Source organism: Dama dama, chromosome 8 (assembly GCF_033118175.1).
Source record: "Dama dama isolate Ldn47 chromosome 8, ASM3311817v1, whole genome shotgun sequence".
Classification (NCBI taxonomy): domain Eukaryota; kingdom Metazoa; phylum Chordata; class Mammalia; order Artiodactyla; family Cervidae; genus Dama; species Dama dama.
Window position 1 is genome coordinate 32,130,178 of NC_083688.1, and position 25,012 is coordinate 32,155,189.

A 25,012-nucleotide genomic window follows, 5' to 3' on the forward strand; every position below is an offset into this window, starting at 1 on the left:
GGAGGAGAAACCAGAAATAATGTAGTTTTCTCAGAAGATTTTCTAGAACTAACACAAAGCAGGTGCAAAAAGAGGAGTTAGATAAATGTGAGTGAATTAAATACTTAATGCATAGGAGGAATAAATGATCATTTCTAAACATTTCAACAGAGCCATAAAGAGAACCCAGAAGTATAAACATAATTGATCATTATAATCTCTGATAGTCAATTCAGTTTACATCTGGATCCCATTAATGAGTTATTAGGAGTCTAACATTTCCAGAATAACTGTCAAATGGTTTCCTAGTTCTGAAGAAAGAGAGACAAAATTGTAATAAAGTTTGGAATATAATACAGATTTATTTAAAAAGTAAGGCCCATCAAAATTGAGCCAGGTGCTTTCTGCACCAAAATTGTATGTATTTTATGATCTTCTAGTCATGAATGGGATCTTATTTTAATAGTTCATAGTTATAGAGGTATAACATATTTTGCTGCTAAGTTTGTTAATAAAAAGAAAACAGCTAGCATCTATCTTAATAGGGCACTCCGATCACTTGCATCCATTTCCTTCCCTGCAAGAGGCCAGCCTTAAATTGATCTTAAAGTGATTGATAGAAAAATGTATAAGTCTACAATCATGAGAACAGAAAAAAGTCATCATCAGTAGGAAATTTCAGCAATGATCTGGAAGAAGGAGAATAAATGAGCTTTAAAGTGGAGCAGAGAAAGCTATTGCTGAAATTCTGCACTATTGGGTTATAGCCAAAAAGAGGATCACTATGTCCTGCAGAACCCCAAAGCAATTCAGCTCTCAGATACACCAAGCAGAGCAGAGGAGACATGAGAAAATGGATAACAAGGTTGTTCTCAAATCAATTGTATCCTCCTTACCACCCCTGACCCCCGCCAGCCCCACCATCCAAATATGTAATATCCGGGAGTGAAAACATTTACCTCCCTGGCAAACTCAACATCAATAGCAAACAATTTTTTTCTTTTAAACTTTTAATTTTCTTTCGGGTATAACTGATTACAGTTTTGTGATAGTTTCTGGTGAGCAGCAAAGGGACACAGCCATTCAGGGGCATGTATCCATTCTCCCCGAAAAACCCCTCAAACAAAAATTTTTAAGTGGTAAATATTTCCTTTAAAAAAAAGAAAACTCAACTGGCTTGGGGGCGTATAGGCAATGCTTTAGGAACTAGAGGCTATGACAGGTAGTAAAAGTATTCATGCTTAAGAGCAAAAAAGTCTACACTGTCTAAGTAGGAATCTTCCTATAAAATGAACACCTTATGACCATTTAGTCAGTTACTTCACACTTGATATGAATGAACAGTCAAAGACCTGACACACTTTGGAAGTTACTGTCTTTGTTTCAATGCAGGTACAGTCAGGCCTTGATAACCACGGCTTCTGCATCCACTTTGGCTGAATCCAAGGATGTGGGACCCGCAGATACGGAAGGCCGACTGTACTATGCCATTCTATGTAAGGAACTTGAGCACATGCACATTTTGGTATCCACGCTGGGCCTGGATCCAATCCCCTGCACATATCGAGGGAAGACTATTTGACAGGTTATGTCTAGAAACTCCAGTGGAAAAAAAAAAAAAAGAAAGAAACTCTAGTGGGAGATTAAGGGAGTGAGATTAGGCAAGAGGCGACAAATGCCTGTGTACAATTGGGGCTCAGGCTCTCTGAGGACCTCTGGGACACTGAAAACTTGCTACAGAGTGATTCGGAGATGAGCAGGGATCCTGTGAGCCGTCATGCCCAGAAAATGAAAGAGAAAGATCAGAGAGGGAGGTGGGGAAGAAGGAGGGAAGGAAAGGGTCACGACTTCAGGAAGGCTCATGATTTCATGTCTGCAAGGCTGTTCAATACAAAAAAGTTAGAACTCCCAAAATAAAGTTCAGGTTAAGTTCTTAACTGGATCTGAGGAAAAAAGAAACTTCATTAGTAAAAGAAAAAGAGTGTATTATCTAAAAAGTAAAATCAGGACGATCTCTTGGAAGTTAAGAATGATTATGGTTGGGAAAAATAATCCATAAAAGTATTAGAAGAAAAGCCAAAAATTTTTATGAGAATAAGGAAAAACAGAAGAAAAAGAAGGGAAACTCCTGGTCAAAATGAACATATACTAGTTATATAGGTAAGGATGAGTGATTATAGTAAACCACTTGATTAGTGAAAAAATGTTATCAGTTATATTATTATCCATCATTTAAAATCATCCTATAGACAAAGCTTGACAGATTGTAAATGTTACCAATTCTGATCGTGTAAGAGGAGAGATGGCAGTTATGTGTAGAAGAAGAAAGAGAAAGATGGGGTGAAGGAAATGGGGAGAGGCATTGATGATCTTAATCTTGCCAAATGAGAAATCCACAGGTCAGACGTTTGGATAAAGAAATAAAAGTGAATATGTCACTTAAAAGTTCAAAAAATAGTGATAATTTAAGCCCTTACATGAATTGGCTTTTTTTTAACAATGTGAATGTAAATATTTGTTAAGATTTTGATGACGTTTAGAAATGTGGCGAATTGCTGCAAATTCTTTGAAACCCATTCATCAGGCGAGAGCAGGCTGTGCGCCATCTAGTGGGAATTTGCACCCACTTCAAGCTCATGACTATCTCCAAGACTATTCAATACAAACGTGTTCTTCATCAGACTGGGTACAGATGATGATGTAATTAACTTTAAGAGCAAACATTTTTGATAGAATCGCATGTATGGATGAGAGAATTGTTATTTTTCAGTGCCAATACGGAACATCAGCAGAAGCTCTGGACTTTGGCCCAGGATTAGAAATCAGGGGTACAAAGTTAAAGCTTGGTTCTATCACTGATTTCCCAAGGGACTTTGGGCAACTTCCTTAATTTTGCTGTAACAAATTTCTTCATGTCTCTAAGCAGGAAAATCACTATTCCTGTTTGTAAATATAAGGGTGAAATATAGTAATACAGATGAACATGGTTGTCAGTGGCTATTAACCTTTCTATGATTATTTTATACCTGTCATTATTCTATCTGATTCACTAATTAGTGGACTTCCAAATTATTTAGCACAAAATTAAGAGCTGAAAATAGAGTTCAAGGTGAAACTAAACTTTATCTGATTATGTTTGTTAGATAATGACATTTGCTGTTTTAAACTTATGAGAGAATTTGTTAAAATGTTAAAATAGCTATAATTTGAATATTGAATCTTTTAAGGTCCTTAGATACACAAATTAAATATTATAAATATTTTCAGTTACATTTAATTGTAGGAGGTTTAATTTTAAAAATATGTTTCTGCTTTAGTACTTTTTGCTTCAAACAAACATTAATCCTGACCTTTTTAATAAAATAAATTTTTTACTTTGTCATCATAAAATAGAACATTTTCCTTGCAGAGAATTGTACAAAAATTAGAGAAGAAAATTTCTGGTAGTTTCAACTACCTAGATATAACTTTTGTAAATATTTTAATTTAATTCTATTCTTCTGTCCACATGTGCTATGCTTAGTTGCTGAGTTGTGTCCGACTCTGCGACACCATGGACCTGCCAGGCTCCTCGTCTATGGGGATTCTCCAGGAAGGAATACTGGAATGGGTTTCCATGTTCTCCTCCAGGTGATCTTCCCAACCCAGGGATCAAACCCATGTCTCCTGCATTGCAGGCAGATTCTTTACTGTCTGAGTCATCAGTGAAGCTCTCTCTATAGATACTTAGATATAATTAAAAAAAAAAATTTGGACAATAAAGTTTGATATTTTATTTTCCACAAAACATATCATAAATCTTTTCCCATGCTATATAGTATTCAGAAATATTATATTGGCATCTGTTGCTATTCAGTTGCTCATTTGGGTCCAACTCTTTGTGACTCCATGGACTGCAGCATGCCCGGCTTCCCTGTTCGCTATCTCCCGGAGTTTGGGCAAACATATGTCCATTGAGTCAATGATGCCATCCAACCATCTCATCCTCTGTTGCCCCCCTTCCCCTCCTGCCCTCAATCTTCCCCAGCATCAGGGTCTTTACTATTGAGTTGGCTCTGGGACCAGAGTTTTGGAGCTTCAGCTTCAGCGTTGGTCCTTCCAATGAATATTCAGAGTTGTTTTCCTTTAGGGTTGACTGGTTTGATCTCCTTGCTATTCAGGGGACTCTCAGGAGTCTTCTCCAGGACCACAGTTCAAAAATATCAATTCTTTGGTGCTCAGCCTCCTTTATGGTTCAACTCTCACATCCATACATGACTACTGGAAAAACCATAGCTTTGACTATATAGATCTTTGTCAGAAATGTGATGTCTCTGCTTTTTAATAAGCTGTCTCGTTTTGTCATAGCTTTTCTTCCAAGGAGCAAGTATCTTTTAGTTTCATGGCTGCGGTCACTGTCTGCAGTGATTTTGGAGCCCAGGAAAATAAAATCCATCACTGTTTCCACTGTTTCCCCATCTATTTGCCATAAAGTGATGAGACTGGATGTGTTTATTTTCATACTATTCTAGTAACTAAGCAATCAATATACTTAAATTTTTACTGTGGACATTAAATTATTTCTATTTGTTTGATTTTAAAACCTTACTATATTTGTTATGATGAATAAGTTATTTTATATCTTTTACTTCATCATTGAAAATATTTTTAGAAAAATCCTTAGAAGTAAAATTTCTAAATCAAGCATATTCTCATTTCTAAATATCAATTTTACCCTCATTTCTCCAAATACTGGGTATTATGATTTTTAAGGTATTCTTAATGATGTGGAAGTTAAGGGTTATTTCATTTTTTGATTGAAGTATAGTTGTTATGCAATACTATATAAGTTACAGGCATACAGTGTAGGGATTCACAATTTTTAAAGGGTATACTGCATTTATAGTTACTATAAAAAACTTGCTATGAAATATTGACTATATTCCCAACTTTGTGCAATATATTTTTATAGTTTATTTTATGCCTAATAGTTTGTACCTCTTAATTTCCTTCTCCTATATTGCCACTACCCCCTTTCCTCACTGTCTGGTAACCAATAGTTTCTTCTCTGTATCTGTAAGTCTACTTCTTATTTTGTTATTTTCACTAGTGTGTTGTATTTTTAGATTCCATATGTGAGTAATGTCATAGAAGTGAAGTGAAGTCGCTCAGTCGTGTCTGACTCTTTGCAACCCTGTGGACTGTAGCCTACCAGGATCCTCCATCCATGGGATTCTCCAGGCAAGGATACTGGAGTGGGTTGCCATTGTCATACAGAATTTATATTTCTCAGTCTGACTTATTTCACTTAGCATAATGCCCTCCAAGTCCACCATGTTGCTCCAAATGGCATTATTTCATTCTTTGTTGTGGCTGAGTGATATTCCAGTGTGTGTGTGTGTGTGTGTGTGTGTGTGTGTGTGTAAGTGTGTTTATCTACATGTATATACACATATATCCCATTTTCTTTTTCATTCATCTGTTGATGGACCCTTAGGTTGCTTCCATATCTTGGCAATTGTAAATAATGTTGTTATGAATATACTATTTTTGTTTTCTCTTGATATATACCTGGGAGTGGAATTTCTGTAGTCATGTAGTAGTCCTAGTTTTAGTTTTTTGAGAAACTAAATTGTTTTCCCCTGTGACTGTGCCAACACTGTGACTTTTTTGCCAACAGTGTCCAAAGGTCCCCTTTTCTCCACAACCTCACCAACATTTGTTATTTGTGTTCTTTTGGATGATGGCCTTTAAGACAGCTATGAGGTGCTAACTCATTGTGGTTGATTTTCACTTCCCTGAGGCCTAGCAATGTGGAGCGTCTTTTCATGTGCCTGTTGGCTATCTGCATATTCCTTTTGGAAAAATGTCTACTGAGGTTTCTCAATTTTTAATCAGGTTGTTTGCTTTGATGTTGAGCTGTATGAACTGTTTATCTATTTTGCATATTATCTCCTGTTGATCATATCACTTGCAAATATTTTCTCCCATTCAGTAGGTTATATTTTTGATTTGTTGATGACTTCCTTTCCTGGGCAAAAGCTTTTCAGTTTAATTAGGTCCTATTTGCTTCTTTTTGCTTTTATTTCCTTTGTTTTAGGAGATGGATCCAAAGAAATATTGCTATGATTTAGGTCAAGTAGTATTTTGCATATGTTTTCCCCTAGAAGCTTTATGGTATCTGGTCTTACATTTAGGCCTTTAATCCATTTTTGTTTATTTTTGTATATGGCGTAGAGGACAATCTAATTTCATTCTTTTACACGTAGCTGTCCAGTTTTCCCAAAACCACTTATTGAAGACTGTCTTTTCTCTGTTATATATTCTTGCCAAGGGTTATTTCATTTTGATTTGTATTTCTTTGATTACTAGTAAAATTGATCTATCTTAGGTATATTTGGCCATCAATATTATTTGTATATAACTCTGTTCTTGCCTTCTGTGTTGCTGTTTTCATCTTAAAAATCTATATAAACTTTCCACACACTAAACATTTATCTTTGACATATACTTGTTATAACTGATTTCTATTTATTTGTCAAATATAAGCTATTATATAGCAATTCAAATGGAGGGATAAAGTTTAGCACATCCATATAATATAGTCTTGTGAAAGACTAAAGATGGAAGCATGAGCTAATTTTCTCCAAATTCTTATTAAACTGACCTTCATGGGAACTTGTTGTTGTTAGAATTAATCATATGTATAATATTTCCATATCAAGCAATGGAGTCAGATTGCTCAGTATGAAAATAAATCATCTTCTTTCCAAAACTTCTTGCTATTGTCTACCACCCCCTTTACTATCCTTTAGAGCTTTTGAGATTGAAATAATCTCAAAAATCTAATGTAGCTCAGAGATCTGATCTAATCTAAAAGCTCAGAGATTTGATCATTGTAAGCAATATTACTAGAATATAGGTTTCTACCTCCTTCTGCCTTCCCTCTCCCACTGTTCTTATACTTTTTTAAAAATTTACTGAGAATGTCACTGAATTTAATACAGGGACAGAACACGATCTCAAAAGAAGATAGTTTTATAAGACAATTAAGATTTTCTCACTGACATTTTCTTTTGTAACTCATATTGCCAATTAATTTTTTATTTCATTAGCAATGTAACAGAGAAAAGACTTTGAAAACACTGCGTTTTCTGTAGATGTCTTTTAATTAAGGCTAATTAAATACTGTGGAAGGACTTGATTATACCTTTGAGTATTTCTTAGTCTGAAAAAAAGGAAAAGAAAAAAAAACCACACACACAAGATGTGTAGTCATGAATATATTGAACAAAAGCTGAATTCAACAACTCATTATATAGAACAAAAGCTTCAAAAAAAAAAAAAAAAGGAACAAATTAGAGAGTAGCACTGGGGCAGTATTTTCTAAATAGGCATGCAGATTCTCTGAGGAGGCTGTGCACCAGTGTTTGTTTTGGTTATTAGGCAGAATCTCAAGTAAACCCAAGTAGAAATCGCCCTGATTCTGAACAAAGAGCAGTGCCAGTGGGTAAACAGTTTCAGGGCAAACTGAAGCAGTACTCCTTGGAGTTAGGAACGGGTTTTTCCAGATGGCCACTGTGCATATGGCTGGGGTTTGGTGGTAGCCAAAATAGGAAACGAGAACATGATTCTTTCCAATTAAATCAACACTGTCCTTGAGAAAAGAAATTTCACAGACCAAGTCCAGGGGGATGGGGGCAGATGAGAAATAGCATTCAAGACCATCAAGACATCTTTAAGTAATTATAATATCTTTTTAAGTGTCCAGACCAGTCAAATCTATTTTGGGACTTTAGGCAAGCAAGGCAATGAGCTAAATGATGCGCTAGAAATTCACAGCTCAAATTGGACTTGTCTATCCTCTTTCATTCTGGAACATTGGGTGAGTTTACTTAATCTCTCTCTGATTGTTTCCTCCTGTGTAAAATGCGAATCATATCCCCAGGCTGCCTAACGGGCTTGTTGTAAAGATAAAATAATAAATGTTATGAGGCACTCTGCAATCATGAAACCCTGGATTGTATTTTCCAGGACCTGGAGGAAATAACCAATAATTTCAGTTCATGCTGTGGCTCACATCACGCTCTCTCTTAGGAAAGATGTTACTATTTATAAAAGGGTAAGATTTCTAGCTTGGTTTAGGCCCTGACCCTTGACAAATTCTTTGGTGGTTATTCAATTCATCTTAATTAAAGGCTAATTTACTGGCCTCTGTATAATTAACTTGGCTGGAAATGGAGCTTTGGCGGGCAAGTTGGTTGAACATCTTAATAAATTTCAGGTCCCTAAAACGTCATTCACATAGGTGCTGTTATACACCCTATCACAAGTGAGTAGTCAGAGGGAGTCCCTAAACACATATATGGAGTCCAGTCCATTCTTGTGGGACCTTTGATACATCCAATGAGTGCAGGGGTAACAGGTGGCTAGTTTCCATACCAGTCAATCCACCCCAACTATCTTATTTTCTCTTTGCTTTGTATATCTTGATTTCATCCTTCTTATAGGGAATCATCTAAAGCTATAATATTTAAAATTGACAACAAAGACCCTTTCTACATTTTTGTTTTGAAATGCCTTCCCCCCGCTTTTTTTTTTTTGCTATTTCAATTGTCTACCCAACTGTTTCCACGTGTACACAGTGTTTGTGTATGCACACACACCTGTGCATGCACTTAGTAACTCAGTCGTGTCTGACTCTTTGCGACCCAAGACTATAGCCCACCAGGCTCCTCTGACTATGGAACTTTCCAGACAAGAATACTGGATTGGGTTGCCATTTCCTACTCCAGGGGATCTTCCTGACCCAGAGACTAAACCTGCATCTCCTATATCTCCTGCTTGGCAGACAGATTCATTAACACTGCACCACACAGACCCAGATATAATTTGTATAAGTCACTGGAATCTCAGCTGTTTTCAAGGCTGATCTGATATATCTTGTTTGCCAGTGTACAAGAGAAGTAGTTTTCCTGTAAATAATAAATTGTGCTCGTCTTCTATAGAATAATCTACATACAGATAGAATTTCAAAGGACTGATCATGGAATCAGCAGTTTAATACTTGGCCATATGTAGGTGGTGAGAATGTCAATTAGGACAGAAAAAAAAACAATAAGAAAGTCGTTCAGTCATGTCCGATTCTTTGTGACCCAGGCTCATGGACCATGGAATTCTCCAGGCCAGAATACTGGAGTGGGTACCTGTTCCCTTCTCCAGGGGATCTTCTCAACCCAGGGACTGAACCCAGGTCTTCTGCATTGCAGGCAGATACTTTACCAGCTGAGCCGCAAAGGAAGCCCAAGAATACTGGAGTGGGTAGTGTATCCCTTCTCCAGCGGATCTTTGCAACCCAGGAATTGAACCAGGGTCTCTTGCATTGCAGGCGGCTTCTTTACCAGCTGAGCTACCAAGGAATCCCTAGGACAGAAAAGTTATAACAAAAGCAACATATACCTTATTTGTCCCATCCCTCAAGTCTGTTCCATAGAGACAAAAATTTTCATCATTTCTGGCTTTTCTCTTTAGTTTTCCTCTAATTCAATATGTAGTAGAATTACCTAAATTTCCCATTATGAATGCAGATTCCTGAGATTCACCCTGGACTTGCTTTTAATGGAATTGCTGATACTGTGTCTGAAAATCCATAAGAGAAAGATCATAGGAATTCTAATGCCTTCTAAATTTTGAGAACAATTTGCCTAATAAATGTTGAGCAACATTATGACTTTCATGGACTCAAGGCACTTTTGCCTTCATGGGTCTCTTCCTCCATAAAAATATTTAAAATTATCTTTTTGCTACTCTGTTAGTATATGGATGAATATGTAATATTATATATTAAAATTTTTCTTCAACCTAACTTCATTTTTTCTTCTGATAGGAAATAAAGAAGCATTTTCATTGGCTCCTAAAAGTATGGTGGGCATTAGGCATCGTGCCTCTTGTTTCTCCTACAGCCCAGAATGAATCCAGGACTAGTCAACTTAGAAAACTGGCAATCAGATATTCTGAATTTTTAGATTCTAACATTTTTGTTGTAGTACAATGAGATCCAGATCAAAACTTGCTGGAGTTCAGAGGATACAGCTCTGTATGAGGAAAATTTGCAGGTTGTCCTTATGCTCAGAATTGGATGCCTAGATATGAGGGCGGGCAGATATCAAATTGCCAATTTCCACTGGATCATTGAAAAAGTGAGAGAGTTCCAGAAAAACATCTACTTCTGCTTTATTGTGGAGAAGGAAATGTCAACCCACTCCAGTGTTCTTGCCTGGAGAATCCCAGGGACAGAGGAGCCTGGTGGGCTGCTGTCTATGGGGTCGCACAGAATCGGACATGACTGAAGTGACTTTAGTAGCAGCAGCAGCAGCTGCTGCTGCTTTATTGACTATGCCAAAGTCTTTGACTGTGTGGATCACAATAAGCTGTGGAAAATTCTTAGCGAGATGAGAATACCAGACCACCTGACCTGCCTCTTGAGAAATCTGTATGCAGGTCAAGAAGCAACAGTTAGAACTGGACATGGAACAATAGACTGGTTCCAAATTGGAAAAGGAGTACATCAAGGCTGTATGTTGTCACCCTGCTTATTTAACTTTTATGCAGAGTACATCATGAGAAACGCTGGGCTGGATGAAACACAAGCTGGAATCGAGATTGCTGGGAGAAATATCAATAACCTCAGCTATGCAGATGACACTACCCTTACGGCAGAAAGCGAAGAAGAACTAGATGGGGAAACAATGGAAAGAGTGAGAGATTTTATTTTTGGGGCTCCAAAATCACTGCAGATGGTGACTACAGCCATGAAATTAAAAGACGCTTACTTGTTGAAAGAAAAGTTATTACCAACCTAGACAGCATATCAAAAAGCAGAGACATTACTTTGCCAACAAAGGTCCATCTAATCAAAGCTATGGTTTTTCCAGTAGTCATGTGAGAGTTGGAACATAAAGAAAACTGAGCACTGAAGAATTGATGCTTTTGAACTGTGGTGTTAGAGAAGACTCTTGAGAGTCCCTTGGACTGCAAGGAGATCTAACCAGTGCATCCTAAAGGAAATTAGTCCTGAATTCATTGGAAGGATTGATGCTGAAGCTGAAGCTCCAATACTTTGGCCACCTGATGCAAAGAACTGACTCATTGGAAAAGATCCTGATGCTGGGAAAAATTGAGGGCAGGAGGAGAAGGGGTTGACAGAGGATGAGATGGTTGAATGGCATCACTGACTCAATGGACATGAGTTTGAGAAAGCTCTGGGAGTTGGGTGATGGACAGGGAGGCCTGGTGTGCTGCAGTCCATGGGGTTGCAAATAGTTGGACACGATTGAGCCACTGAACTGAACTGACTTCTCAATACTGGCAAATGCAAAAGGGGAGAAAATAGTGGGTCACAAGTTTGCTCAAGTATTACTATCCTATTTTGTTGATATTAACAAATGCATGTGACAACTACATAAAATCCAAGTTTACGGAATACTAGGCTATAGGACTACTAGGGTCCAGTGGCCAGAGTCTGGAAAAGCTTCTTTCTGGAAGCAAGAGAATGGGAGGAAAGAGAAAACAAAGATGAAAAACTCAGTGGAGACAAGAAGGAAGGTCAAAATACATGAAAACATGAGAACTTATAAGAGAAATAAGAAAGATGTCCTGGTGTTGTATAGAAATAGAGGGGTGGGGGGACTGCAAGGATACAGGCCCATAAAAACAACAATTTTAGATCCCCAGGAAGACTGCATTTCATTTTAGAGTCTCAAGAAGGCAACTAGCAGCAAACAATACTTGAAAATGGTTTTTGCTCTGAAAATTTATACTTCCTTTTGTATTTGCCACTTACACAGTGACTTACATAATAGTAGCTACTATTTTTTATTGAGAACGTGCCAATATTTCAGCTTCAGTGGGAATATACATTGAAGCCAAGACTAGATGAGAAGGAAACAGAGTGAAAATTATAGAAGATGAAATAGCAGGGTTTAATTGTTTTGGTTTGCTTTTGAACTGTGGTGCTGGATAAGATTCTTGAGAGTCCCTTGGACTGCAAGGAGATCAAACTAGTCAATTCAAAAAGAAATCAGCTCTGAGTACTCACTGGAAGGACCAATGCTGAAGCTCCAATACTTTGGCCACTTGAAGAACCAACTCATTGGAAAAGACCGTGGTGCTGGGAAAGACTGAAGGCAAAAGGAAGAGGAGGCAGCAGTGGATGCGATGGTTAGATAGCATCACTGACTCAGTGAAGATGAATTTGAGCAAAGGGTGGAAGACAGTGGTGGACTGAGGAATCTAGCATGCTGCAGACATGGGGTTGCAAAGAGTCAGACATAACTTACCTACTGAACAAGAACAACAAGTGCTTTGGTTATTGACTGTTGTGTAACAAACCACCCCAAAATTTAGCAACCTAAGACAATCAATACTTTATTTGTTCCATTCTTGCTTTCTGGGCCAAATTAGTTGGGCAGTCCTGCTCACCTTGCTGGTGGTCACTCATGTGTATACAGTTAAGCAGTTGAATCAACAGGGATCTGGCTTAGCAGGAACCCTGGGACAGCTGGACTTTTCTTTATTCCTCTGCAATCGCAGGTCTCCTCCCTAAGTGGCCTTTCTGGAAGGGTAGCCTGAGTTTTACAAATTGGCTCACAGGTCTCAAGAAAGCCACTGAAGCAGCAAGTGACCATTTTAAAGCTTAGGCTTACGGTTGCTACATTCTTTTGGTTCATACACATTGAAGGGGAGGGTACACACAGGGGTCTGAACTCTGAGATAAATGATGCCATGGGGCTACCAGTTGACCAGACACCATAGGCATTAGAGAGAACTTGCCACCCATACCTCATGTTTCTTTCCAGGTGGTGGTGACATCTAGTGAAATACTCCACTGCTGGGCTGGTGGGGTGGCTTATTTGGCTCCTAAGTTTGTGAAATATAATAGCATATATGCTTCTTGCAAGTGAGATTTTTCTGCAGGAGTCCAACATTTCCAGTAGGAAAGTCAGTATTATTTGCAGATTCGTTAGTAGCTACTGGCTAATAAACCAAAAACCACATCTTCTAACTTGGTCTCTGTGAGTAACCAAAATGATATTTGGCTTCTGTCTGCTACTGCTTTATTTTATTTCCTCAATGCAGGGAAGAGAGATGTTATCTATAGAGCTCCTTGGGGATTATAACAACCTGAGGAAATTACAAATGATGAGGTATGTGTGGAGACTCTAAAAAGAGGAATGAAGAGTAAGTGATGAAAATACTGAGAAAGGTATCCAATAACCTAGGAAGGATAAATAATTGACAGTGTTATAGAACTCCTCATATTTTGGAGAAGGAAATGGCAACCCACTCTAGCATTCATGCCTGGGAAATCCCATGGACAGAAGAGCCTGGTGGGCTACAGTCAATGGGGTTGCAAAGGAGGTCAACATGACTTAGCGACTGAACAACAACAAGACTCATATTTTGTTGTCAAGTGAAAATTGATCATTTGTCTACACTTCTTGTAACTGAAGCTGTGGTTATTTGGTTTCAGTAGTCTACTGATACTGATTTTCCCCTTCATCCTTATATAATCCTTATCTTGTTGAGGGCAGCAATGTACCCAGGTAAAAATATGTTTGCTAACATTCCTTGCAGATAAAGGGGCCATATAGCACCCATTGACTTGTGACAGGTGGGTAGAAACTTTTAGGTGAGGGTGTGAGAAAGTTGTTTAAAAGCTGGCAGTTATGGGTAGAGACTGGGAGAGCAGATTCAGATAAGAGATGCTATGTGCCCTTGTTTTCCTATCTGGAATTTAGATAGAAAACCTAAAGCTGCAGTGGTCATATTGTGACCTTGAAGTAAAGCTGAAAGTGAAATCCACGCACTAAGAATGGAAAAGCAAAAAGATAGGAGGCTGGAACCTCGATGGTATGGCGGAGTCCCTATACCAGCCCTCCATCATCTACCCCACAACTTCATCTGACATAAAGGAAAGAAAATACCCTAGTTTGTGCTCCTGTTTTGGGGTTGGTTTGTTTCTATTACTTTGCAGTGGAACACAGTCCCTGGGTGACCATTTTATTAGAGCAGATAAATAAAAATATGTAGTTGATGCTTGTCCCAGGAAAAATGATGCCATTTAGGTGACTTATTTATTTAAAATGATGTAAGAAAATTTTCTTAAATGGATATATGTTAGCAATTTCTCATGTAAGATAGACTCTTTCATCAGAGCATTAGCACTTTTTCTTGCCATGCCTAATGCTCTTCTCATGAATATTCACATGGCATACATCCTTTCTTCACTGGGGCTTCCATTCAAACATCCACAGCTCAGAAAGGACTATCCTAATCACGCTATATGACAGCAATAGCCTCATTACTCTCTACAGCTTTATTCTATTAACTGGCTACTCTTGACATTTTTTTACTTTGTGATTGTTCATTATTGTCCCCTCAGTGCTTAGAAGAGTATCTTACACTTAGGAGATGCTCAGTGACTATTTGTTAAATAATTGACTTAGGAAAAGGAAAAGGCAAAAACTAATGCATGGTTGATTCTGAGAGTTTCCTGAGAAAACTACCAAGAAAAAAATGTAGAAAAATTAGGACTCATAGCCTATTTCAGTTTGAGAACTCCAATATACTGTTAAACTTTAGGACGGCTCGGTGCCTATTAAAATAATACTTCTGTTAAAATTGTTCAGTGTATCTGGTAGTGTTTAAATAAGATGGCAATTTTTCAAACTTTGCTGATTTCTTCACTTCAGTTTTATCTCAAAGAAATAGAACAGTGAGATATATGCCTCAAAAGGCACATGAAGATATTTGTAAATCACCTTAATGGAGACTTGGCCACCTAGTCCCTAATTTTTCTTGGGCAGATGTACTCTATGTCTCCTTAGTAATAAAATAAACACAAAGCAATGGTTTATGTTTATGAAAAGTATACCTGCCACTGGATTTTGTTATATGCATACACAGTAAAATCCAGCTGTAGGTTTGTGTGTAATATACATATATGAAAATGTATATATGTGTATATATATACATATATAGAATGTGTGTGTGTGAACAAGAAAAACAAGAAAGTTGTACACATATACATAATTTTATTGTTTTTTAATATCAGGAACATATTGATTTACCTACCAATTTCTATGTATTAAAGCATTCACATAGTTCATCTCCAAATTTAATAAAATGTGCCTGTGTTTCTAGATAATCAAGGAAAAATGTTAAGGAAAAGAAATATAGAGAATTCAGATAGTTCAAGAGATAAGCTTTAAGGGGCTCCGGATTTTCCCCTTCACGTAGAAAGTTCTAGAAATGGGGATCTCTGAAAAACAGGGCTCTGAAATGCCAAAATATGTTGTAGCACCATGCACTTTGTTTCTTTACCCTCTGGTGGCACTAGTGGCAGAGAGGCCAGGGTCCAATAGAGTGTTGCTCAGTGGTGGGCAGTGCAGTGCACAGTGGTTTCTGGATGTCAGCTGCCCAGGGCCTGCTTTCCCTAGCACTTGCCAAGCAGCAAGGTGGAATGTCAAGTTGATGCCATGGGGATAGGGGCAAAAGTGATGGAGGCCACTTCTAGGCCAGGCTTATAAACATCTCCTGGGGGTCTTCTACTCTCTCTGCCCCAGTTGGCTGGCTGGATGTTGATGTACAGGGTGGTCTGGGAAACATGGACTGAAGACGGAGAAGCCTCTGTTAGGCTCTGTCTAGAACATCTCTGCCTGCAGGTCAATTGGGTTCAATCACAGAGATTTTGGTTTTTACTCTGTTATAGCACTGGGCACTATCTCAACTACATATATGCTACAGCTTTGACATAGGTTATGAAGTTGCCATTGTTAGAGAAAGCCCAGAGAGCAGTAGTTCTGACACTTCAGCAACTTCTGGGTAGAGTTTGTTATGAATACAAATCCCCAGGCCTCACTCCTGGAATTTTGATTCATTAGATTTGGGATAGGGCCCAGAAATAGGCATTTTAATTACCATTCCAAGGTGATTTTGATGCACATTTGCAGAAATGGCAGCTGGGCATCTAGGTTTGGACATGGACAGCAGGTTATATCCTGAGCCAAATTGTGAGCTATATGAATTAGAAATCAGTGAGTAAGTGTAAAGATTGTCAAAGAAATATTTCTTACTACAGCAACGAGTACTAATTCTTGAGTACTGTGACTACCATCTTTCAAGTGGGTGGAAGGCTCAATGATGGGGTTGCAAAAATGCAGTGAAGCCGGAAAGAAAGCACTTGACATGTAGAGAAGCAGGAGAGGATAGTTTCAGTATAAACATTTTTAAACAAGCCCCTTTAAACTGGCAGAACACAATTGAAATAGATCATTTAAGGGGAGCAATGGTTTTGAGGCCAATGCCACTATCAACACCAATTCGCCTCTCACAGAAGAACAATATGTTGCAAAATCAAGAGCTTAAAATGAATTTTTTTTTCTTTCCAATACACTATCAAATAAAAATGTTACAGGCCCAAAGCCAGAGCCTATTCTTGGATTGGATCTTTTCCAATACTCTAAATTTAACCAGCTGGGATTTTGTAAGTACCAGTCTATTCTACCTTTTGAAATGCAGAATTTGCCTTTTAGCGGCACCTTAAGTGGAAAAGACCATCTGTTTAACTCAAAGAAGTATGGCCTTTTGGTATTGTACAATTACCACAAATAAAAGGATTGTAGTAAGAGGTGAAAGGATGAAAATATACTTATCAACACATCTAATAATAAGGACCATGAAAAATATACTTTATCCTTGGTTACCAACAGGCCAAATCATGAATACTATTGGGCATGTTCACCACCAAGTTTTTACTGATAACCAAGTATCCAGTGACAAGATAGTTTGAAAGAAGTGCACTTTTAGAATAAATGGTTGATGAAATTACCACTTTTTAAGATAAATCATTACTCTGTTACTGCAGATTGAATTGGTCAGTAGCAACTTTAGGCAATAGTATACAATTGCATAGGATTTCTCTTCAGCCATGCTTTTTTGTGGAACTCAGGTACTCCAGTTAAAAACATCTTTGTACTTGTGAAATCCAACCCCAACATGGACAAAGCAGAGTACTAAACATGTTCTTAGAAACAGCAAATTAATTAAGGGGTTCATCAATACTCTGAAAGCTGGTGTTCTTATAGATGACAGGTCTGGAGACCTAAGCATAGTTGATATTGTAAAATAATACAGGACAGCAGCCAGTGTCATGGTCTGTGGGAAGATGCCTGATATCCTGATTGTGTTTAAAGCTAAGTCATGGAGAGGACAATGCTTCTGATGCTTGCAGCTCTTCTATTGCATATTTCTTTTTATACATGGAGGATATTCAATTCATGAACTATTTGAACAGACATTGTTTTTCTTGAAATCTTTCTTGTAATTGAGTGTTTTGAAGCTGGTTATGAAATTTCAGAAAGAGGTTAAGTTTATATCCCATGTGTTTGCAACTTGAGTTTGAATGTGAATGTTTTGGGTGTTTTGTACTACCCCTGCCAACAAGAAAAAATGGTCCTAGTGTTTTCAAGGTTTTATCATTCATTTGACATAACAGCCTCATGCAGCTGATGGTGGAAATATATTGGTGGCAGTGTATTGGTTCTTATTTCATAGATGACGAAACTGAAATGAGAAGAGATTAAGTAATCCCACTAAACTAGTGGGACAGTGAGGCAGTCTGGTGGTGGTTCCTAAATACTGGTCAGTCAACTCAGCAAAACTGATGTTTCAAAGAGCTCCTTGATTCAGTATCGTAGAAAGAAACAAAGAAATGAAGTCACTTGAATTAAGAAATGTTTGTTGAGAAGCTACTCTGGCATTTCCAGTGAAACAAAGATGAGAAAGCATGATCCTTGCCATCAAGAAGCTCACAGTTTTTTGAGGAGAGTAAAGCAAACACTTTCAAAACAGGCACTTGACCTCAAGGCTGGCTCACCAGTGGAAAATGGTGAATGTGGGATAGAAACCCACCAGTGACAGGTCAGTGAATGATGGGGAGCAGGGATTGGCTCAGCACCTCACATAGGGCTTCCCTTGTGGCTCAGCTGGTAAAGAATCCGCCTGCAATGCGGGAGACCTGGGTTCGATCCCTGGGTTGGGAAGATCCCCTGGAGAAGGGAAAGGCTACCCACTCCAGGATTCTGGCCTGGAGAATTCCAAGGACCATATAGTCCATGGGGTCGCAAAGAGTTGGACATGACTGAGCGGCTTTCACTTTCACTTTTTCTCCTGTGACTCTTGGTGACTTGTTGGCGGGGGTAGGGAGCTGACAAAGACTTCCTCCTTAACCAAACTTTACTCAGGCTCTTAGGAGCCCTCTTCACAACTAGGCCTTGGCCTTTGGAGTTATGTATCCACCTTCACATTGCCCAGTTTTGTCAAGAATCTTGCTCAGCCAAGTTGCTCATCCACACCCTGGATGTATGATTACCCTCCATGCATGATCCAGTTCCTCATTTCCTAACATCTCCCAGGTGATATTTGATCACCCTGGTCAGCCTTCAACAAGACTCCTGTCAAGCCTGTTTAGTCACAAACCCCCCTTTACTCTTGACATACCTCTTAGTAACTTTCCATTCACTGACCACTGCCATCCTCACCCCAAGCTCCTCCTTGTCTGGAAACCCCCACTTGTCTATGTTGCATCTAGAGTTGAGGCCAGTTCTATACTGAGGCCTCTTTCCTCCTATTCATTCCAATAATCCTGGAATATACTACTGTACTTACTGTCAGGCTTGGTTTTGTGTGTGTGTGTATGTGTGTGTTGTTGCTGTTTACAAAGTATTAGCAGAGTATTTTTCTAATGTAGGTAGGTATAAATCTAGATTAATATAAAAAAGTAAAACACATCAAAGACCATGAAGCTTGTCATCAGCATAAAGAGATGAAATGCTTAGTTGTTTATGAAAATTCTAGATAAACCAGACCAATCTGAAAGCACCATAAAGACTATGCTGTATTTGAAGATAGGTCAGAAGCAAAGACCTTAAAAATCTAAGAGTTGTTCTAGATGGAAACTTTAATGGGCAAATGAGAGCAGCAGTGTATTTGTCACTTTTCCGGAAGGTTTTTTTCTACTTCAAGTATGCCCTTGAAAGGAAAAACAAGAAGGAAACACCCAAGACACCAAATTAGAAACTAAAAAAAGGTACCTGATGCTATAAAAAAACATAGTTGTGTAACATCTCAAGGATGAATTTTAAGCACATTCAAGTCTGGAGGCAGGCAACACTTGCCTAGTTCTGATAAACTTTAATTTCTAATTTGACTTTAAGCACCTCTGAGAGGAAAGGGTAAGCAAAGATGATTTGAAGAGACATTTAGACTCAAAGATGCGCTGAGAGATTTTCCTCCTAAATGGAGGTGATTGTCACAAATATGAGGTCAAGAAGACTGACTCTAAAGAGTGCAGGCATGTTCAGTCGCATCTGACTCTCTGTGATCCACCAAGCTCTTCTGTCCATGGAATTTCCCAGGCAAGAATACTGGAGTGGATTTCCATTTCCACCTCCAGGGTATCTTCCTGACCCAGGAATTGAACCAGTGTCTCCTGTGTCTCCTGCATTGGCAGACAAATTCTTTACCACTGAGTCACCTGGGATGCTTAGCTCTAAAGAGAATGAAGGGTAAAGTCATTCCTAATCCTCAGCTGGGAAACACTTCAGCAACATACAGAAGTAGAGTTTCACCATTTGGTTTGCTGCTAAAATGCTTCTGGCACTGCGGTTGGCAAAATTTATCTGTCTTAAGTTGTTCTAATAGCTCTGTGCTCACTCTGCATGGGAAAGCGGTTTTCTATGCTGAAACATATTCCAAATCAGAATAATTGAGAACTACTTTATTTCATGTCTCCGAGAATAAATTGTAATATTTTATTACACCTAGGACTGGATAAATAATTGAAGGCATTGTAGCAAGAGATAAAACCTGAGATAAGCAATTTACAGCATTCCCTGTTCATCTGGGAATAAGACTATGCTAAATAAGATGATTGTAGTCTCATTGTGCGCTGATAAAGATGTGGTGGGCGCATTTAGCATGAAAGATAACAGCCATAGCAAAGCAGAGTGGACCTTTCCATTGATGTCCCTTTGAACTTTAGAAAACTGGGAGTAGGATTATTTAATTTGGCTGTATAGTTGTTCTTTAGCCTACTAGGAGCTGGTGGTACTAGACAAGTACATTGTGGAGATAGAATGAGAGAAAAAAAGTGGGTGAAAAGGATAAGAATAATCTCACCCCAGAATGTTTACAAGTCGAGAATTTGATACACTTTGCTGTTTGCTTTCTGTGCAGCACATCCTTAGTCAACAACCTCTTTGTCATCTCTGTAATAATTCTACTCAGTTCATGAGATCTAGGTAATCCCCCCAACCCCTGTCTCCATGTCCTGCCTCCAGTAACTTAGATGGAAGGTGACCAGAATACTCTCCTTTTTGGTTTCAGAAGTGGACACAAGACTCAAGCTCAATCAGACAGAATTCTCTTTAGAAGTTTTGCCACAACTATTAGAAAGGCATTTCCTTTCATACTGCAGTTACTAGGCTGGTAGGTTATAAAACTCATCATGCCTGTCTTTGCCACAAAAATTGGTGGGGTGCCTAAGAATGCAGGAAATAGAGAGAGAGGTGTCGAGGTTCAGAATGACAAAGAGATAATTCCCTAAGAGAGTTCTGGACCTCCAGGTCTAGCCAAGCATGAAATGATACCTGTCCTTGGATTTTTTCCAGTTTTTTGAACTAATAGTTTTCCTTTGGATCTTGTTAACATGGGGTTAGGTTTTGTCACGTGCACAAAGTTGGCTTGCTAATTGAACAGCATATGGGTTAATAGGAATAATATTATTGAACTAGTCATTTAGACCCTGCCTCTTAGAAGCCATGAAGTTCTTCCCTGAGCTGTTCCTGTGTGGTGGTAAGATGTTGTTATACTTTGCCTAGTTTTCTCAGAGAGGATAATCTAATCTAACCTGAACTAGTGAAAATTTTTTTTAGTGGGCTGAGCACTTTATTTTTTTGGAGTATAGTTGATTTACAATGTTGTGTTAATTTCATACAGCAATGTGATTCAGCTATACATATACATACATATACATGCATATTCTTTTTCAATATTCTTTTCCATTTTGGTTTATCTTAGGATATGTAATTCTGCATGATATACAGTGGGATCTTGTCGTTTATCCATTCTATATGTAATAGTTTGCATCTGATAAGCCCAACCACCTAATCCATCCCTACCTAATCCCTCCTTTACCTTGGCAACCACAGGTTTGTTCTTTATTTCTGTGAGCCTGTTTCTGTTTTGTAGATAGGTTCATTTGTGTCATATTCTAGATTCTCTATATGAGTGATATGTGGTATTTGTCTTTCTCTTTCTGACTTACTTCATTTAGTACGATAATCTCAGTTCCATCCATGTTGCTGCAAATGGCCTTATTTCTGAAGTAGTGACATTTTAAAAGTTTAACAGACACATATATGCAGATATACTCTACATCAGGAATAAAGTTATGAAAGACTTTAACACAGTTCCTTATTATTTGTCTCCCTTTCCCTGTAAAACAACTCTATTTCCCTGCTCCGTCAGCACAGACTCAGCCAGGTGATTTGCTCTGACCCAGTGGAATGTGCTTCTGCTTGGCTTCTCCCCTCTTCTGTCAAGAAAAGTATGGGCCCCAGATAAGGACTGTACCTTCAGCACAGGCTCCAAAATGAAGAGACTCTGAGAGTCATAGTCATGCCAACTCACATCTAACATGTAAACGTCAACAAGAAATAATAGCTGTTGCACACTCCTAAGATCGAGGGTTTGTTTGTTACAACAGCAAAGTCTAACAAACACGGACTGGTATGTTAGGCATTGAAAAACCCCACATTAAAAAAAGATGAAAGTTAATTATTCATAGTACCAATGGATGTCCTCTCTAAATTACAAGTTCCTCTGGTGCATTATAATATTCAATTTATAAAAATGAACTTAGCTCAGATAAATGAACACTTTTATTGCAAAGTCCTCCCCAGTTGTGAATGTATTATTATAACTTCCGTTTTTTTCCTTGGTTGCCTTTTCTAGGCTCTGGTTATTCCTGTGTGTCTCACAGATAGAGTACTCCATGGAACTGGACTTTTGATCTACCAAACTGTTGATCTGGTAGATCTCTTTGATGCATAAGCTGACAGCTCCTGAGCAGCTCTGCCAACAAATGTCACAAGAGAAGGCACTTGTCACATAGCGCCTCCTTTGTAATAGCCTTTTGTCATCATGGTTGATGGCCAGTGGAGTTCTTTGAGCATCTGTCCCCCATTGTCACACTTCACACTCTCACTGCTGTGCACCCCTGATACCAATCACTACCTGTAGGGATAGTATCATGTCCTCTTGCTTCCAAGAGGCTTTATGTTGCTTAGTGGGTCACCCTGTGTCCTATTGTGCATCCCAGAGATGCGCAGAAAATCACTCTCCTTCTCACTCTTTGATTTGTTCATCTGTTTAACTTTCTAAGATCAACTGTCATCATGCTTACTTTTATCCCTCTGATATTATGTTCCCAAAATCCTAAAGTATTTTGAGTTGTATTATACTTTCCCTTTCATATTTTTGGCAAATATATATATATATATATATATATATAATATAAAAACACAATATTCCTTTTAGCTGCTAGGTTTCTACAAATTTCAGTATTTCATAATTGGCAGGAAACCCAAAAGTGGGGTTGGAATGTAGGAGGAAAAAAGGGAGAAGAAAGCTTAATATGTATCTATTATTGGGGCTAGGAATTATAGTGAATGAAAAGCAGACATTATTTTCCCCATTTTATACATGTGGGAATAAAATCAGAAGGTTAAGTAACATGACCCAAGGGCCATAAATAATGATGCTGGGATTCAAAGTTATTTCCATCTTGCAACAAAATTCTTCTCTTTCTTCCATGATGTTGTTTCTTAGCATTGGGTGAAAAAGTTCTCAGGGCATGAAGGATAATTCATAATTTGGGGAAAGCTATTTAAGCTTTCTAGTTAATGATGGAGTTGAGAAAAATTTACTTTATGGTATCATAACACTCTATGAATCTCAAATGGTTGATCAAAAGCCTTTATAAGCCAAGGTCTGTTCCTAGAACTTGGCTACATCCCTTCCTCAAGGATCTCAAGGATCCAACTGATCCATTCCCAAATATATTATCAACTCATAGTTTGTATGTCCATTTGCTTCTGAAAACTTCACCCAACTATATGTGGCAGAGAGTGGCTAGATCATGGCTGTTTCTTCTTCTCAGGCACATACCTGAACTATTCTCAAGTTCTTGGCATCCAGGGACTAATTCTTGACAAAAGAATGTGACTGGAGGTGATGTGTTACTTCTGGGCTTAGATGCTTAAGAGTAGGTGTGCTTTCTCCACTTTCTGTCTTCCCCGTCTAGTGTAGGACACTGTCAAGATGGTCCTGAAGTCACATATTGAAGATGGCAGGCCCAGGTGACTGAATGGAGCAGGTCATTCTCTACACCAGGACCAACTGAACAAGAAATAAACTTTTATGGTGTTAAACGTCTGAGATTTAGGAGGTTTAGCTATAATAATTGCAACATTACTTACCCTGACTAATGTTTTGTCTTACAGCCACTTCAAATTCAACACACTTAAAACCCCATTTATAATCTTCCCTTTCTCTCCAATGCTGTTACCTTCATGACCAGTTCTGTGTTGGGGAAAACCCAGTTTTCTCATCCATGTTTCTCTTTGGTGTTTAGTCACTAAGGTGTGTCTGGCTCTTTGTGACCCCATATACTGCATCACACCATGCTTCCCTGTCCTCCACTATCTCCTGGAATTTGCTCAAGTTCATGTCCATTGAATCAGTGATGCCTCTAACTCTGTCGTCCTCTGCCACCCTCTTCTCCTTTCGCCTTCAATCATTCCCAACATCAGGTTCTTTCCCCATGAGTCAGCTCTTTACTCACACACTACTACCACACTTCTGACACCAAATGTATGGGGAATCTTCCCCCACCAAATGATTCTCTGTGACACCAGCTGAGTGTCCTACAATTTAACCCAATTTTGAAACTGTTTACCTGGAGATAGTGTTAGATCCCATGAGTTAAGGGCTCAGCCCCACAAGATGGCTCCTGTCCCATTTTAGATGGCAATCTCAAGTTCAGGTTATCACCTGTGCTTCTGACCAATTGACTGTAAATCTTAGGTTCAATTGCTTTGCTACAGTGGCTCACGGAACTCAGGAAGCACTTACTTATGTTAAGCAGTTTATTATAAGATATGCTAAAGGATACAGATGGACAGACACACAGGGAGGATCTCTGAGTGGGTCCCAAGTGCAGAAGCTTCAGTTCCCTTAGAGCTGGGATGCCTCACTCTCCCACACTTCCATTATGCGGGTGTGTCCACTGACCTGGAAGTCCACGCTACTGGGACTTTATGGAGGCTTCTTCACATGGCATGATCAATTGGTAACATTTTTCCCATCCCCTTTCACCTCTCTAGAGAAGTGTGTGGATTTGTTGGGGGTGCTGAAAATTTCAAGATTATAAGTATAGATTGGTTTTTTTAGTAACCAGACCTCACTCACTAGCCCACCCAGACTCACCCCCATAGAATAAAGGATGCTCCTAGTTCTCTTATCACTTAGGAATTCATAACAGTTTTAGGAGCTCTGTGCTAGGAAAAATACACATACTTTTTTTTTTTTATCATTTCACAAATTCTAATGTCCATTAAGCCAGAAATCTCAGTATCATGCTTGACTGCTCCATTTTCTGTAATTTACAATTATGGCTGCTTAACAACTACTATTAATTTGATATATTTAAAATCTCTCCATTCTTCCCCGTTCTTGCCATCACTGCTATCAATGCTTTAGGTCTAGTCCTTGCCATCTCTTGCCAGGTTGCCACAGAAGCATTACAATAATCTCTTCAAGTTATCTCACTTCAAGCCATTCTTTCCTTTGGCTATAGTAAGCTTTTAAAGCAAAAATTTATATTTTATTTCTCTTAAAATCTTTTAATGACTCCTTAACATCTGGATAG

General features: G+C 38.5%; 1 protein-coding gene across 1 annotated transcript in view; it reads right to left on the bottom strand.

The window, feature by feature from the left end:
- The window catches only part of VWC2L (von Willebrand factor C domain containing 2 like), a 180,509-nt gene that overhangs the window by 74,054 nt on the left and 81,443 nt on the right, over nucleotides 1-25,012 (bottom strand). The gene's annotated exons all lie outside the window — the stretch shown is intronic.